Below are 15,920 nucleotides of genomic sequence, written 5' to 3' on the forward strand. Positions count from 1 at the left end.
GCATGTGGGGGGCTGCAGGCATAGTTCAAGAATTGGGGGCCCGGGGCTGGGAAGGTGCTCAGTGGTAGAGCACTTGCCTTGCATGCATGAGGCCCTGGGTTCAATTCCTCAGCACCACATAAGCAGAAAAAGCCAGAAGTGGCGCTGTGGCTCAAGTGGTAGAGTGCTAGCCTTGAACTGAAGAGCTGAGGGACAGCGCCCAGGCTCAGAGTTCAGGCCCCACAACTGGCAAAAACAAAGAGTAGGGGGCCCGCCTCCAAGTTGAGTTCAAGACCCAGTACCTCCAACACTCATAAAGGCCCAGAATACCAGAACAGCATGTGGCTCACAGAAGTATTCAACAAGACATGGGTTGGCTGGGCTCTGGTGGCTCCTCCTTGTAATCCTATTCAGGAGGTTGAGATCTGAGGATCACTGTTCTAAGCCAGTATTGGCAGGAAAGTCTGTGAGACTCTTTATCTCTAATTAAAAACCCAAAAGCCAGAAGTAGAGCTGTGGCTGAAGTGATAAAGTGCTAGCCTTGAGCAAAAAAGCTAAGAGGCAAAGCACAGGCCCTGGGTGAAAGCCCTAATACTGGCATGCAAGCGCATGCGTGTGTGCGTATGCACACACACACACACACACACACACACACACACACACACACACACTGGTTGAATAAATGAATATGGCATATGGAGCTATCAACCTTGCCTTTTCTCATGAAGCTATTTCTCTCTCTGTTTGTTGGCTGTGGGGCTTGAACTCTGGGTCTGGGTACTATCTGTGATCTCTTTAGCTATAGGTGAGCACTCTACCACTTTTGAGCCACAGCACCACTTCCCGGTTTCTGGTGGTTAATTGGTGATAAGAGTCTCCAGAATTTCCTGCCTGGGCTGGCTTTGAACCTCAATCCTCAGATCTCAGCCTCCTGAGTAGGTAGGATTATAGGCATAAGCCACCAATGCCTGGCTATTTCTCTCTCCTTTTTTATTTGTTGGTCGTGGGGCTTAAACTCTGAGCCTGGGTATTGTCCCTGCATTCTTCAACTCAAGGCAAGCGCTCTACCACTTGAGCCACAGCGCCACTTCCGGTTTTTGGGTCATTAATTGGTGATGAGTCTCATGGACTTTCCTGCCCAGGCTGGTTTTGAACCATGATCCTCGGATATCAGCCTCCGGAGTAGTTAGGCTTATAAGCATGAGCCACTGGCACCCAGTTTATTTCTCTTTTTAAAGACAGGGTCTTAACACATAGCCCAGCTGGCTAGAACTCACAATCCCCTTACTTTGCTTCCATAGTGCTGGGTTTACAGACATACACCACCATCCATACCTGGCTCTCATGAAGTTCCTTCTTATTCTTTTCTAGCTCCAAAAGAGCCAAGGAAGACTCTGAGAGAGAGCCAGACAAGGACATGGAAAGGGCGAATCTTTGAACTCTCTCCGAAGCCCCATCCTACCTCTGGCTTGGGTCAAGGCCTTTGCTACTTACTCTCAGGGCCCTATCTATTTCACCTTTATAGTATTTATCACAACTGTAATCAATTACTGGTGTGACTAGCTGTTTCGTGTGTCTGCCCTGAGAATGTTGGCTCCTCAGGGGCAGGGATCACATCTGTCTTGTTTACTGCTGTCTCCTCTGACCCCAAAGCCTGGGCTATGGATGCTACATAAATATTTACTGAGTGACTCCCTGGGCTGGTCAGGGCAGAGCTGGGATTTAGATCCAGGCACGTCTGACTCCCAAGAGAGTCTGAAAACTCTCAAGAGTTGGGCTGATACCCAGGAGCTAGGATCTTGGAGGTTGGGGGACTGGATGGGAGCTGATCACTGTGAAGGTCTTAAGAGACACAATGGCTGAGGTGCTGGTGGCTCACGCCTGATGCCCTAGCTACTTAGGAGGCTAAGATCTGAGGATCACAGTTCAAAGCCAGCCTGGGCAGGAAAGTCCATGAGACTCTTATCTCCACTAAACCACCAGAAGACCAGAAGTGGCTCTGTGACTCAAGTGGTAGAGTGCTGGCCTTGTGTTGAAGAGTTCAGGGACAGTGCCCAAGCCCAGAATTCAAGCCCCACAACCAACAAAACCAACAACCCCCCCCACAATGGCCAGTGCCCAGTGTTTGATCCTGACTTAGCAGTGGGTCCCCAGGGCCCACCTCCCACTACAGACAGGTATAGACTCTTAACTGGCTGCCGTACTGCCCAGAGTTGTCATTCCATAGGAAGACTTCAAAGCTGGCTCAGGCCAGGCTGGTGTGACAAAGGATCGTCCTTTGTGCCCCATATGATCCACTGAGTCTCACAGCAGCCCAGGAGGCACGGATGGTTTATTATCCCCTAGGTACAAGGAAAACAGGTCTAGAGCCCTTGTGAAACTTGCCTGAAGTCACACAGCTGCTCAGAGGCTGCTTCCTAATTCTGCCCTAAGGCCAAAGCCTCTTTCTACTCCCAGCCCCTCACAACTCTCTTTTAGCCACTTCTGGAAATGCTCCTTCCAAGCTGTGGTCTAATTTAAGGCTGGGAGGGACCTTAAAATTATCTAAGCCATTGGCTTCCAAACCCTGGGCCTGGGGGAGCTGTGTAACATTCCAGATACCCAGGCCCTAGTCCAGGGGAGTCTGACTCACACATCTGAGGGACATCTGGGGATCTGTATTTTTAATCCGTTACCCCAGTGGGTACACTGTTCTGGTGCCATCTCATGCCCTTCCATTTCAGATGAGGAGACTGGGATGGGAAGAGGGAAGAGACAGACTTTGCCTGAGGCCACATAGAGCACATGAAGGGCCCTTTTGTTGCTTTTCTCTAGGTGGACCACTGCTCTGCCTGTAGTTCCTTCCCTCTCAGCAGGGCCCAGGCCTCAGCGGCGGCTCCTCATTGTCCCACCTATTGGCTCACTCAAGGCTTGGCTCTCCCCCGTGTCTGTCTGGCTGTGGACCTGTCCCCTCCCAGGTTAGGGCTACTGCTTTAGAGGGAGAGCCTTGGAGAGATTCTGCAATCTCCGATAGCATGGTGGCCCTCTGGCTGCTGTTGCCCTCTTTGGAGACACCCACCAGAAGCCACCAGCCCCTACTTTCCGTAGGTAAGGCTCACCAACCCTACGGGCAGTGGAGACCTCCCACTTGGGGCCTAAGGGTGTGATCTTGGCAGAGGAGATAAACCTCCTCCCCAGTGGTGGCTTCTGTTCCACCCACCCGTGAAGACCTTTGGCAACGTCCTCCCGACTCTGTCCACTGCTTCTCTTTTGCAGCCTCCAGGATCTGAGGGAAGGAGCTGGATCCCCTCCCCCACCCCTGCCCCAGCAGGCAGCCATTCTCTTGGCCCCTCCCAAGGATACCACCTAGCCCAGCTCTGAGAACAAAGTGGAAAGAGTCCTTCTGTCTGCTGGCTGCTTCTGGGTCAGTGTGTCTGAGCTTGCCCACGGGGACACCAGCGAGCTGGGAGGGGCCCCAACCTGCACGGCTCAGTGCCGGGAAGCTCCAGCCCACATCCTTGAGTCCCCAGCCCCACCCTCCCCACTGTGGCTGTGACCACCCCACCCCTTCCCCAGCCCCCTCCCCCACCCACAGTCTCCCCAGGGGAGCCAGGCTGCCAGCCCCAGCTCTCACTTCCGGCCTCATGACCCTCTCTCCCCAGCCTGCATGTACTCCCTTCTCCCATTCCCCTCCCAGTCTGGTCTGAAGGCCCAGGGATGTCCCCTTCCTCTGGGCAGTAGAAAACAAGGCCACCCTGACACTTTCCCCATACTTCCCTTCCCCTTTAGGGCCTCACTAAACAGGCTCAGCCCTTTCCCTCCCTCCAGGAACTAGGTATCATCACACTCTCAGTTTTCTTCCCTTCAGCCCCCTACCTGCTCACCCCATCTGCAGATCTTCCCTGATCCTAGCTCCAAATAACAACAAAAGTGGCACTGATGGAAATAATGATATCGGTCACTTATTGGCATTTAAAGGTAGCCATTCAGTCTCTGCTGGAGTTTGAATTTAGTTTGGTTGGGCTCCTCTAAAACCAAGTTTTGTTCTCCAGAGATTCAGCCTCCTCTCAGCCTGCCTCCTCCAACTGTCCTAGTCCCAACTATCATTTCTATCATTTTTGACTTCTGTCTTCCTCCTAGCTGCTAGTCACCACCTCCCACCAATCATCCAGATGTACTACCTTCCCTTGCCACTAGGTGTCCCCTTGGAGCCACTGATGCCCCCAAGGGGAGCTGGTCCTGCCCCGCCTCCAAGGCCATCACCCCCCCACCCCCAGCACAGCACTACACAGCACAGCACACCCCACCCTACCCCCAACCACACAGAGCTCCTTTGTGCAGCCCTCGCCCACCCTCTTCCTGTCCAGAGCAGGGCACCTGGCAAGCAGGTCTGTCCCTGAACCGCCCCCTGCCAGCCCCCTGCCCTGGGTGCCAGGTGTGTGGGCGGCACTGCCAGCTCTCGCTGGACTCGAGGGTCACCCTGTTGGTGGCCCTCCCTTCCTCCCTCTGAGGTCACCCAGGGACTGAGCTTCCCGCTCTGCTCCACCCCCATCCCCTCCTGCCCTTGGCCCTTCCAGGCTCCTGTCCTTGTCTTTCCTTCCGTCTCCCTAAGGACTCTCTCCTCCAGCCCCACCAGGCCATCCTCCCACCTCTCGCCTCCCCCCACTCTCCCCAGAGAGTGAGCTGGGCTCCTGCCCCGCCCCTGCCTCCCGCCCAGGTCTGAAGAACTCCTCCCCCTGGAAAGCGACTGCTGGAGAGGAAGTGACTTCAGCGATTTGGCCACCAGGCTGGGCACTGCTGAGCCCAGCTCTGCTCCAGGCTTGCCCGGCCCACCTCCAAAGCACAAATGGAGGCATGTGCACACGCCACCCCACCGTGCACCCAGAACCTTGGGCACACATCCTGCCACTGTAGAGGGCTCAGGTCTCCTCCCCAGTATCCACAGAGCCCCTGTGTCCCACATACCCCGTGTGCCCACAGCTTCCCAGAAGCTAGCCCGCATCCCACACACTCACCACTCCAGAGCACCACACACAAAGTCCTTGACCACCCCCCCCAGCCTAGTCCACTTACATAATTCCTGTGTACACAGCCCTGGGCACCTGGGGACAGAGCCCGACACACACACCTGCTTGCACCCAAGCCTGCCCGCCAGGGCATTTACAGACAGGTAGCATGCTCAACTTGATCCTCCCACAGCCCTACCTCCCTACCCTTCCCATCCCAAGAGGCCCCACCCCCAGACCTCAGGCCCCAGGAATGCTCCTTTGGAAGCTGGGTGGGGTCCCTAGCAGGCTGGGTTCTAGGGAGCTTCCCGGAGCCCCAGGCTTCATGTGTCAGTTCAGGGAGTTGCCTCAGCAGGGCAGGGCGGCCCTACCTGGCCCCCGCCGCAGGGAACCGCAGTGGGCTAACCTGGGCAGGTCCTGCCACTGTCCAACCCCCTCGAGGTCCACTGGGCTTCCTAGCACACCTGGACAACCTAAGCTCTCCCAGCACCTCGCCTCAGCCTCCCAGCTCTTTGCTTCCTTCCACAGACTATGTCTAAAGGGGTTCTATAGGGCTGGCCACCAGGCACTATCAAGTGGCACTCACGGGATATCCGTGAGCCTTAGTTTCCCTTTCTGGACGGTGGGGAAGTTGAATAATCTGGGGTCAATATCTGTTGATTCTTGACTTAAGAGCCTCTTCTTAGTCTATACTGGGACAGGATCCCTGAAGGACTAGCACAGGCCCAGGCCCAGGCCCAGGCCTGGCTTCCGCTTAGTTACCTGAGCAGGCTGTGCAGAGGCCTGGCTCAGCAGGACTGGCTCGTCTTCACCAGCGTCTCCAGGGTGGTCTCCGTGGAGGCCTGAGTATAGCCCCTCACCTGGGGCCCTCTGCACACACTCAGCTGGGCAGGCTCTGGGGTCCAGGCCAATGGGCAGACAATCAGGCAAGCTCCCATCTGTGGAAGCAAACATAGCACAGTAGATGTGAGCACGGATGCAGGGAGCCACCCACGGCAGAGCACAGAGGGACAATGAACTAGGAGGAGGCTATTCTACATGGGTCTAATCCAGCTCCAACCACATCCTGTGACAGAGTTGTAAGTCTGTTTCTCTCTCTCTCTCTCTCTCTCCAATCCTGCAGCTTGAACTCAGGGCCTGGGCACTGTCCCTGAGCTTCTTTTGCTCAAGGCTAGCACTCTACCACTTGAGAGTTGCCACTTCCAGCCTTTTCTGTGTATGTGGTACTGAGGAATCGAACCCAGGGCTTCATGCATGCTAGGCAAGCACTTTACCACGAAGCCACATTCCCAGCCCAAAGGGAAGCAGCATCTTTGTATGTCTACATACACACAATGGTTGAAGGAACCTGGCTTTGAAGAGGCAGATAGGCCTTGGCCCATCCGTGTAAGCCAGGAGGACCCTCTCTGGTTTCTCCTCTTCTCATCCCTCAAATGGGAGCACTCTAGGGAAGCTGTGTGTACTAAGAGCTCGTTCTCTGCACAGGTGGGAGAGTGGCTGTTCACAGTGGCGTGGACACAGATTTCCACGAGGATGCATATGCAGCTGGTGCTTGCCCGTCTCCAGCAGCAACTGGTTCTGTCTCTTGTTTTCTTTAATAACCATGGCCTTCCTCAAGAGCACCCCCCCCTTCCAGCCCATTTGTATGCCGCCCTGAGGTCTGTACTGGAGCCCAGAGGGGGTCTGGGAACCAGGCCTCATGGACTGCTTCTAGGTTCTGGTTGCCTGGGAATATGTATGTGTGTGATAGAGATTTCGGCTGTGTAAATACATGGCTGTGAGTGTTCAGTTGTCTGGGTAAATACACCTGTAACGGTGAGTTTCTGGGTCTACTTAGCTTGTCTGCATTTCTGTACACCTGTGTGAGTACATGCATGCTTAAGCATGTCCATGTATGGAAGATGGAGATGTGGCTCAGTGGCAGGGTGCTTGCCTAGCATCAGCGTGCCCTACAGAGGTCCTGGGTTCGATCTCTGGCACCGAATACAGAACAAAGTATAAACGTGTAGGACCATGTGTTTGTTCCTTCATAGCTTGTGCGTCCATTGTGTGTCAGAGTGTGTACATGCCAGGAGACTGTGATTAGTGGACTCTATGTGTGGCTACCTATAGGTGTGGCTATGGGCACCAGTTGTTTCTATTCTATTGAGTGTGCATCTAGTTGTGCCTAAGAGGACAGAGATGTAAGTGCCTGTGTGGGACAGGTGTGCCCAGCTGTAGTCAGGCTGTGAGTATGCTTACGTGTGTACACACTGTGCCTGGCTCCGTATCTCACTCACCGTGTCAGGAGCCAAAACTGGCTCCTGCCTGTCTCAGCTCTCTGGATGTGTTGGGCGGTGGGGGCTGATCCTCCACCGTCCCTGCAGGTTTGTAATCTCCAGGCCTGTGACTGCAGGCACTGTGTCATTGCACATCAGCACTGTTTCCCTCCTACCTCTTTCTTTCTGTAGGTTATCAGGGTCATGGTGTCCCTGTCAGTCTGCTTTGCCACAGGTCAGCATGTGCTTATGGGTACGTCTGTGAGTATGTGGATTTGTATGACCTTAATAGTGTCTGCACCCCAGGCATCTGTGTGTGTGTGTGTGTGTGTGTGTGTGTGTGTGTGTGTTGGCGAGTCCTTGGAAGAGCAGCACCATGCCACTGTGTGTCTGTGCTCGTGTAGCTGTGTCAGTGTCCCCATGTGTGAGATGGCCTGTGCCACAGCACCGTGGGCCTCGGTGTTTGTGTGCTGCCTTTGTGTTAGTGGTGTGCACACACACACAGGAGAGACCCTTTGTGAGACAGTGTGCCTGTGTCACTGTGTTTGTATGTGCCTGCTTCCCCCTCCCTCCTCTCTCTCTCTTTCTCTCTCTCTCTCTCTGTAGGAGCCAGACAACTCCCCAAGCCTGGATTAGGGACAATTTATCCACAGGCAGAGAAGGAGAATTCCAACCTGCCAGAGCCTCCCTCCTCTCAGCTGCCCCCGGCCCTGTGGTTGGGTGGGCACAGAAATGCAGCCCAGCAGCCCCCAAGCTCAGGGAGCCCCCACCTCTTCAGCTTCCCAGAGGCCCAGGAAGGTGGAAAAGATGGAAATTTGGGTGGCTCTAGAGCCCTTTTTTTGGGGGGTGGGGGTGGACTGGCTGCCCCCCATCCAGGCCTCCATAGCTCAGCCCCTCTTGGCCTTGTTCTCCTACATATAGCAGCGGGGACGGGGGTGGGGTGGGTATCTGCTTGGGGTCTGCCGACCCAGAGGATGAGGCAGCAGCTGCCCCAGCCCCTCCATAGCCCGATGGTCCCCAACTGATAACTGTCAGCCCCCTTCCATGTAAATGGCTAAGGAACTTGCCCACTCAAGCTGGGGCGGCGGAGGGGGGGAGGGGGAGGAGAATGCGGCAAGGGGGAGCTGGGCTGGGACTAAGGCTCCCTTCACGGTGCTCCAGGCGCAAGGCAGAGTCACATGTTTCCCATTAGCTGCTCTGGCCTCCTTGTTCAGGGGGTGTTGGCTGGGGGAGATTTGTTCTGGTTGCAGACACCAGCCGAGACCACACAAGAGAGAGAGAGAGAGAGAGAGAGAGAGAGAGTCACAGACAGGCAACCAGAGATACACAGAGAGACAGAGGCATGAGAGACAGTGAGAGGCAGGCACACACAAATGAAAAACCAGAGACAGTGAGTGGCGGTGAAAGGCAGAACAGAGACAGTGGGGGATCTAGGCAGACAAGGACAGGAAGGTGGGGGGGGGGGTCAGAGAGGCTGAGAGGCAGGTGTGGGTCAGGCAGAGCGTGAGTGCGGGCCACAAAGGACTAAGAGGGAGAAAGACGGCGAGGAGAGGGGCCTGGGGGAAGAGGGCCCAACAGAGATGGCAGTGGGGAGGGACAAGCGGGGATCAGGCAACGGTTGAAGCCCGGAAAGGACGTTGAGGTAGATAGGGTGGGCCAGGCTGCGCGGGCAGGGGTGTGGATGCCCGGGGCGGGCGGGGGCGGCAGCGCCTGGGCCTCCCGCCTGCTGACCCTCGAGCCTGGGAGATAACAGGCCCGAATAGTGCTGACTTGCGGTTCAGAAATCCAATATCCTCCGCGGCGCACTAATCGACTACCTGAGCTCCCGGCCTGCGCCGCGCTGCCCCGATTAATCCTGCGGCTCCACAGCCTTAATTAGTTTAACAGTTTCGGGGGCAGAAGAGGTAGGGAACAGGGTCCCCAGCCTGTGGGGACCACGCCTCCCAGGCAAACCCTTGCCTGGGCCCAAAGGCCCCTTCCCACGCAACCTGAAAAACGCCCCCTTTCCTTCCTCCTAGGGCGCAGTCCCAAGGGCCGGGTCAGAAGGTAGGTAGGTAGGTCATGTGGCCCTGTGACACCCCCCCCCCACTTGTCCTGTGCTCAGGCAGGGCAGAAGTGTTTCCTCTAGCCGGCCCTTTGGGGCCCTGTGGTCTGCATGGGGAAGACCCCGCCAACTGCCAGCCCACACCATGGGACACGGCTCTGGGTGAGACATGAGCTCCCGAGTTACTGACAACTTCCTAGCAACAAGAGACAATCACACAGGTCACTCCGCACAACAAGCAGACAGGCTGAGACAACCCTTGTGACAGGAGCCACGGCGAGTGAGAGATGGTCCCATGTGACACCCTTTGACAGCATGAGACAGGTCTCCAGTTGTCAGCCCTCACGACACTGTAACTACCTAAGCAGGCACCCCAACACCCACTGACAGGATGTGGGATGCACAGAACCTGTCACACACAGCCTACTAGAACAGCCACTCCCCGCGGGACAAACCTCTTCCCAGCCCTCCAGAGCCGCAGTGTGCGGCGGGCTCACGACCTCACCCCTTCTCTGAGTCCCTCCCTGCTTTAGACAGGTGGCAGTCCACCCATGTCCCTTCCCTGTCACTGTCACCAGCCTGGGTGACAGTGCTGTCCTCTGCCTGCCGAGGTGTCACAGCTCACAGGGCATGAATGCCACCATTGCCAGAGCCGGGCGAAGCTACACGTTGCCCCAGTGACAAACACCTCTGGCCCCAGGAGGAGGTGGAGGCACACGGGGCTCTGGGTGTGCCCTTGCTCCCTGGACACGGGGGGAGGGGAGGTGTTGTGGCCTTCTGCCGGGGTAACCAAGCCCCAAGCCGCCAGGCCTGGTGCCTAAGAGAGGAGCACTGGGGAGGAAGCTGCCTGGGCACAGGGACAACCTGGAAATGCCACCTCTCCAAGCCCTGACCCCGCCCCATCTCTAGTTTGGTGTCACACATGGTGTGGCTGTCTTTCTAGGGAGGGGGCAGAATGCGCCTTGGAGAAAGGACTGTGGCTAAGGTCAGCGGTTGCTGGTGCCATGCACTCCTGAAGGAGGGAGGAGGGGCAATGGCTTGAGACCCTCTGTACCATCAACGGTGGCCCTCTTCCTTCCAAAGGCCCCCGCTCTAAACTTCAGGCCACAGGACTGGGGACAAGAAGGACAAAGTCCAGGGGTATGACTCACCCAGGGAACAGGCCTGGCCTGCTGGCCAGAATGGTAAGGGAGGCCAGGAGCCAAGAGGCCCGGGTTCAAGTCTGAGCTCCTCCCAGGTCAGGCTGGGTGACCTTGGAGCAGCCACTCAGCCTCTTTGGCTTCAGAGAGAAGGAAGGGGAGGCCAAGGAAGTGGCAGGGTCAGAAAAAAGCTGGGGGTGGGGGAAGGGGAGGCCCGTGAGCCGGCTCCCTGCTCTGCTGCTTTCTCGCAAGGAACCTCGTCTTCCGGCATCTTGGTCTCCACACCTGTGAAGGAGCCCCAGGAGAACAAGAGGCAGCAGTGGTATGGGAGGCTGCTTTATTGGAAAGAGGAAGGAATGGACCAAGAGTGGCCAGGGGACTTGCCCGAGCTGCAGAGCAGACCGGTGTTGGCTTTACTGTCTGGCTTCACACCTGGACTTTGTGTAAGATTACGTGGAGGGGCTGGATGCTGGTGGCTCACGCCTGTAATCCTAGCCACTCAAGAGGCTGAGATCTGAGGATCATGGTTCAAAACTAGCCTGGGCAGAAAGTCCATGAGACTCTTATCTCCAATAAAACCACCAGAAAACTGGAAGTGGCACTGTGGCTCAAGTGGTAGAGTGCTAGCCTTGAGCTGAAGAGCTGAGGGACAGCGCCCAGGCCCAGAGTTCAAGCCACATGACCGACCAAAAAAAAAAAAGATTAGTTGGAGGTGGAGAGTAGGGGTGAGGTGGGAGGTGTTGGTGGATACGAGCAGCATTCCCTAAGGTCAAGGAATCAAGACAGGAGTCTTGTCTTCTCCTCACTTTTACCCTAAGCCTCACTTGGCCTACCTTCCAAACCCTTGCACTGGAGTAGTAAGTAGCTCACAAAAGGGGAAGCGAGGGAGTTGCCCACACCCCTGCCCCCATGACCCACAGCACACCTGCTGCTTGGAAGGACTAGGGAATCTAGGATGGTAGTGTTCAGAGTCTCCCTGTTGTAAGGAGCCCAGAGAGGGACAGGTATAGCCTTAGGTCACACAGCAGGATAGCAGCAGAGCCCAGAGCTCAGGTCAGGACAGCCTCTGAGCAGAGTCCTTCTAGCCCTAGCCCCTGGGGGTGGCTGGAGCCAGAAGGGCCCCAGGGACTTAGCAAAACGTGGCGACAGATGGCCTGCCGAGGCAGCGGCGATCTGGGCGGCTGGCAGGCATGCTCGCTCCCGCGCAGGGAAGCAGCTAATTTTAGCTGAGGCCTCGATGCCAGCTTTGTTCCCCCCACCCACCCGCCGAGGGGGCCCAGCATGCCTTGCGTGCAACCCGCCTCCCCCAGGCACCCCTACTCCCCCGCCTTGGTAAGTAGTGCCCGGACCCCAGGGTCCTAGCACTGTCTGTTTGACCAGGCTGCACCACACCCACAAGCAAGGGCTAGGCCCTGGAGGTCTGGCTCCCCAACCCTGGGCCTAAGTGCCCAGGACTCCAAGCTCACTCCTTGAAGAAGATGGCAGGAGGAAGGCTAGAGGCCACTGCCCAGGCTGGAAGGGCTGGACAGCAGGAGCTGCCAGTCTCGAGGGAAGTGCGCACTGCCTTCCACCTAGCACTTAAGGAGACAGGACCAATACTACTTCTGGGCTAGAATCATCTTGGTGGGGGTGGGGAGGCGAGAGTTACTCAAGCCTTTCCTTGTTTCTGGTAACTCTGACTTTGCTCCAGGACCCCAAAGTTCCTTAAAGAAGTTAGTGCTAGAGCAAGGTTAGTACCCTTGTGCCACTGGGGGAAACTGAGGCCTCATCTGACACAGCCATCATTGTAATGGGGAGGATGAATCCAAGGAATCAGTGAGATCTGCCATGCTTATCGCGAAGGGTCTTCTGGGTTGGTTTAGCTGCTGGGACTACACTCTGCCCCTATCTGGGCTGGCAGGAGGTAGACCAGGTGGATGAAGCCATCCCCTGCAAACCTGTAGAGGAGGCCTAGCACCCTTGCTTCCTTCCTGGTACCCTGGCTTCTGTAGACTCTTTTAACTTTAGATTTTCCTCATTTCAGGTTCAATTACACATGCCCGATGGGGCTTTCGGGATTTAAAGCTCCTACTAGAAAGGGGCTCCTTTGGGGTGACTCTGGAGGGCTTCCTTAGCTCCCCAACTAGATGCTACCAGTGAAATGTATGAAAGAGACCTGGAGAACTCTATGAATTTAGAAGGAGGGGAAAAAAACCACTAAGGCAGAGAATCAAGAGAGAAAGCAGAACATCATGGGGGGGGGGGGCAAGAAAAAGCAGGCTTAGGAAGAGGTGACGGGAGAGGGAAGATGGAGCTGGGGAGCATGACAGGAAGGAAGACAAGAAAGAGATTCAGGAAGAAAGAGAAGAAAAAAACAAAGAGAAAGAGAGAGAGGCAGGATGATGCAGAGACAAAGACACACACAGGGAAGGAGATGGAAAAGGAGTCTGCTCCAGACAGGCCCATGTACAGCAACCCAGGGAACTGGAGACAGACAGAAAGACTGACACACCCAGAGACCAACAGAGACAGAGGGAAGGGTGAGACACATTCACAGGATGGGGCGGGAACAAGGGGGAGACACTAAGTGATAGATAGAGTGGGGGGAACAGCAGGAGTAGGCAGAGGCGCCGAGGGAGGGGGCGTGAGGGGAAGGAGGAGGAGGGGAGATGTCGTCGCCAGAACTAGGGGGGACAGAGGACAGAAATGGAATGTGGGTCTGGGCATGAGGCTCACAGATGCATCGGCTCCGGTTTCAGCTGGGGCAGTTGGCTGCTAGGGTAGGGGGAGGAAGGAGCTGAGCTGGTAAGAGAGGGGCCTGTTGCCATGGCGGCGGGCACGGCAGGGGCACAGTCTGCTGGCACTTGGAGCTCTGGGCATGGTAGGGGGCTGACTGAGGGGGGGGGGAAAGGAGGGGCATGAAGAAGCTTTGCCCCTGTTCTTAGGGCTCTATGGAGAAAAGAAAGTTTCCAGAGAGTAGCTGGAATGGAGCAGGGCTCTGGTCTCTGCCTGACTCCAGGGGGCACCCTTTCCAGATCACCTGTGCCCGCCCAGGTTCCCACCTGTGCCTCAGACTGGCCCTGGGGACCCTCCTCTGCCCCCTCCAGTCTAGCTGAAGATCCTGCATGCTGCTGCTGCTACTGCTGCAGCTTGCCAGCGAGCAGCCAAGATTGTGAATTCAGGATCTGTAATCCTAACGCAGAGCCCAGGCCTACCGGGCTCCAGTTGCCAAGGCGACGGTGGGTCAGAGGGCAGCGCAGGGCGCCCGCTCCTCCAAGTCAGAATCCCAATTGTTAAAGCCCAAGAATAAACAGCTGAAACGGCTGTGGGGGGGCTTTTGGGGAGGGGGGCTGAGGTCTGCATCGGCTCAGTGTGGTGTTGTCAAGCGAGATGTCACTAATTGTCTGAAGGAACGGGCTGAGGCAGCTCTTAACTGCTTCCGTGCCACCGGAGACACCTTGGCTGGCTGGCCTCATCCCTGGGGCCTCCCAGCATTCCACTGGGGCGGCCTGCTAGTGGAGGGAGTGCTGGCCCAGCACAATCCTTGCCTCCTTTGCACTGAACCCCCACATACTTTGGCTCCCAACACTCTTCTTCTTTGCTCAACTTGGAACCTCCTACTTGCAAGTTAAATCTTTATGTCCCCAGAACCAGTACCTAGCCCAGTCACAGGGCTCACAAGAATCCATGTAGCCCAGAACTGTCCCCTCTCCCCTCACAGATGCCCTCTTAGCTCCCCGCCTCCCCAACAGCTCCTCCCAGAACTCAGAGGTTCTGGTACAACGTGTGTACTGCAAAGGATGACAGACCTAGGGTTCTTCTGAAGAGGAGGGGTCAGGCAGAGACCCTTCCATGTGGAAAGGCCTCTAGCAATTCTCTGTGCAACACCCAACTCTTAGTCACACACTACAGACAAAAGCCTGAAGGGGGCCCGGAACTCCGGGTTCTGGTTGTGATTGTTTTACCTACTTGTTGTGTGACTTTGACATTACTGCTTTCCTCACGGTACTGTGGACATAGGCCTATCTCCTCATTCATCCCTCCAACCTAAACATTTAAGTAGTGTCTATTCTGAGCCAGACCGTGTGTGTAATCCTGTCCAGGGAGCTGCCAATCCAACGGGTGAGAAGGTCTCAGGAACACAAGCCAGCAGCGATGTTTCAGGTAAGACCTTCCATAAAAACCACGAGGCGCTGTCTGGTACACGGGCAAGAGGCAGCGGGCGTTAGTACTGTTACTAAGTAGTCAGGAATAAAAAGACTTGGGGGGGACGAGGGGGATCAGACCAGGGGAGCCCTCCAGGACGGGGGTTTTACTGGGCTCGTCCGTCAGGGGCTGCGGAGCGCGTGCGGGTCCGCCCCTCGCCAGCCCCGCCTCGTCCAGCCCCTCCCACAGACTCCACCCACGGCGACTCTGGCACCCTGGGGAGCGGCGAGGGGGGCGGGGCGACATCCAGCCGGGCTCCAGGGGATTGGTAACACCTGAACTGACGTCACGACGGGCGGGGCCGAGCCTTGGACACACCCTCCTCACAAGCCCCACCCCCCTCCCCAGGCCCTCAGCACAGGTCTCCAGGAGGGGGTGCTCAGCCTGCCTGCGCCCCTCAGGTGGGGGCTGCTGGTAGGGTAGGCTGGGGCACTGTCAGTGGGCAGGCAGCCGGGCTCGGAAACAGGGGATCCCCCAGAGAGAGCCCAACCCAGCCGGGGGCTGGAAGCTTACAAAAGGCGACTTGTTCTTTCACAAGATGCCTGCGCCTTCTCAAACATACCTACAGCCACACTCTGGGGACAGCTACACCCACACAGCCGCACAAAGCCCGCCAGGGTGGGCTGTAGGAACAACGCTGTCCTGAACCATCCCTTGCCATACACTCAACACCGTTCACCTCAACCCCATCCCATTCCAAGTCACTGGTAGATACCCCCAACAACAGCGTCAGTGCAGCCCTGGGACACTGACCCAATCCCATTCCCAAACTATCCTCTTCCTCCCACTGTCTCCCTCCTCCTCTGGAGTCCCTCTGCTAACTACACTGCAGCCCCCCCACACCAGGACCTTCGCACCCCATCACGCTTATTACCATTTCTTGCTGTGTGTGCGTGTGTGTGCAAGCACGCACGCACTAATGCTGGGAGGCTTGAACTCAGGACCGGGGTGCTGTCCCTTAGGTTTTTTGGTCAAGGCTGGCATTCTACCACTTGAGCCACAGCTTCACTTCTGGCTTTGTGGTGGTTAACTGAAGGAAGGAATCTCATGGACTTTCCTGCTGGGGCTGGCTTTGAACCTCAATCCCAGGGGGACTCAACCTCCTGGCTTCTTTTGTGTGTGTGTGTGTGTGTGTGTGTGTGTGTGTGTGTGTGTTGAGAGATGGAACACAAGAGCTCTGAGCATGCTAGGCATGTACCACTGAGCTACACCCCTAACCTGGCTCCCATTACGTTTTATTGAGTACCTATTCTGAGCAATCTTCATAATTATCTTACAGGATGGGCACTGTCTATCCTATTTGGGGTTGGGGGAAACTGATGCTTAGGTT

The sequence above is a fragment of the Dipodomys spectabilis genome, unplaced genomic scaffold (genome assembly GCF_019054845.1).
Source record: "Dipodomys spectabilis isolate Male_0828 unplaced genomic scaffold, ASM1905484v1 ptg000118l, whole genome shotgun sequence".
Taxonomy (NCBI): Eukaryota; Metazoa; Chordata; class Mammalia; order Rodentia; family Heteromyidae; genus Dipodomys; species Dipodomys spectabilis.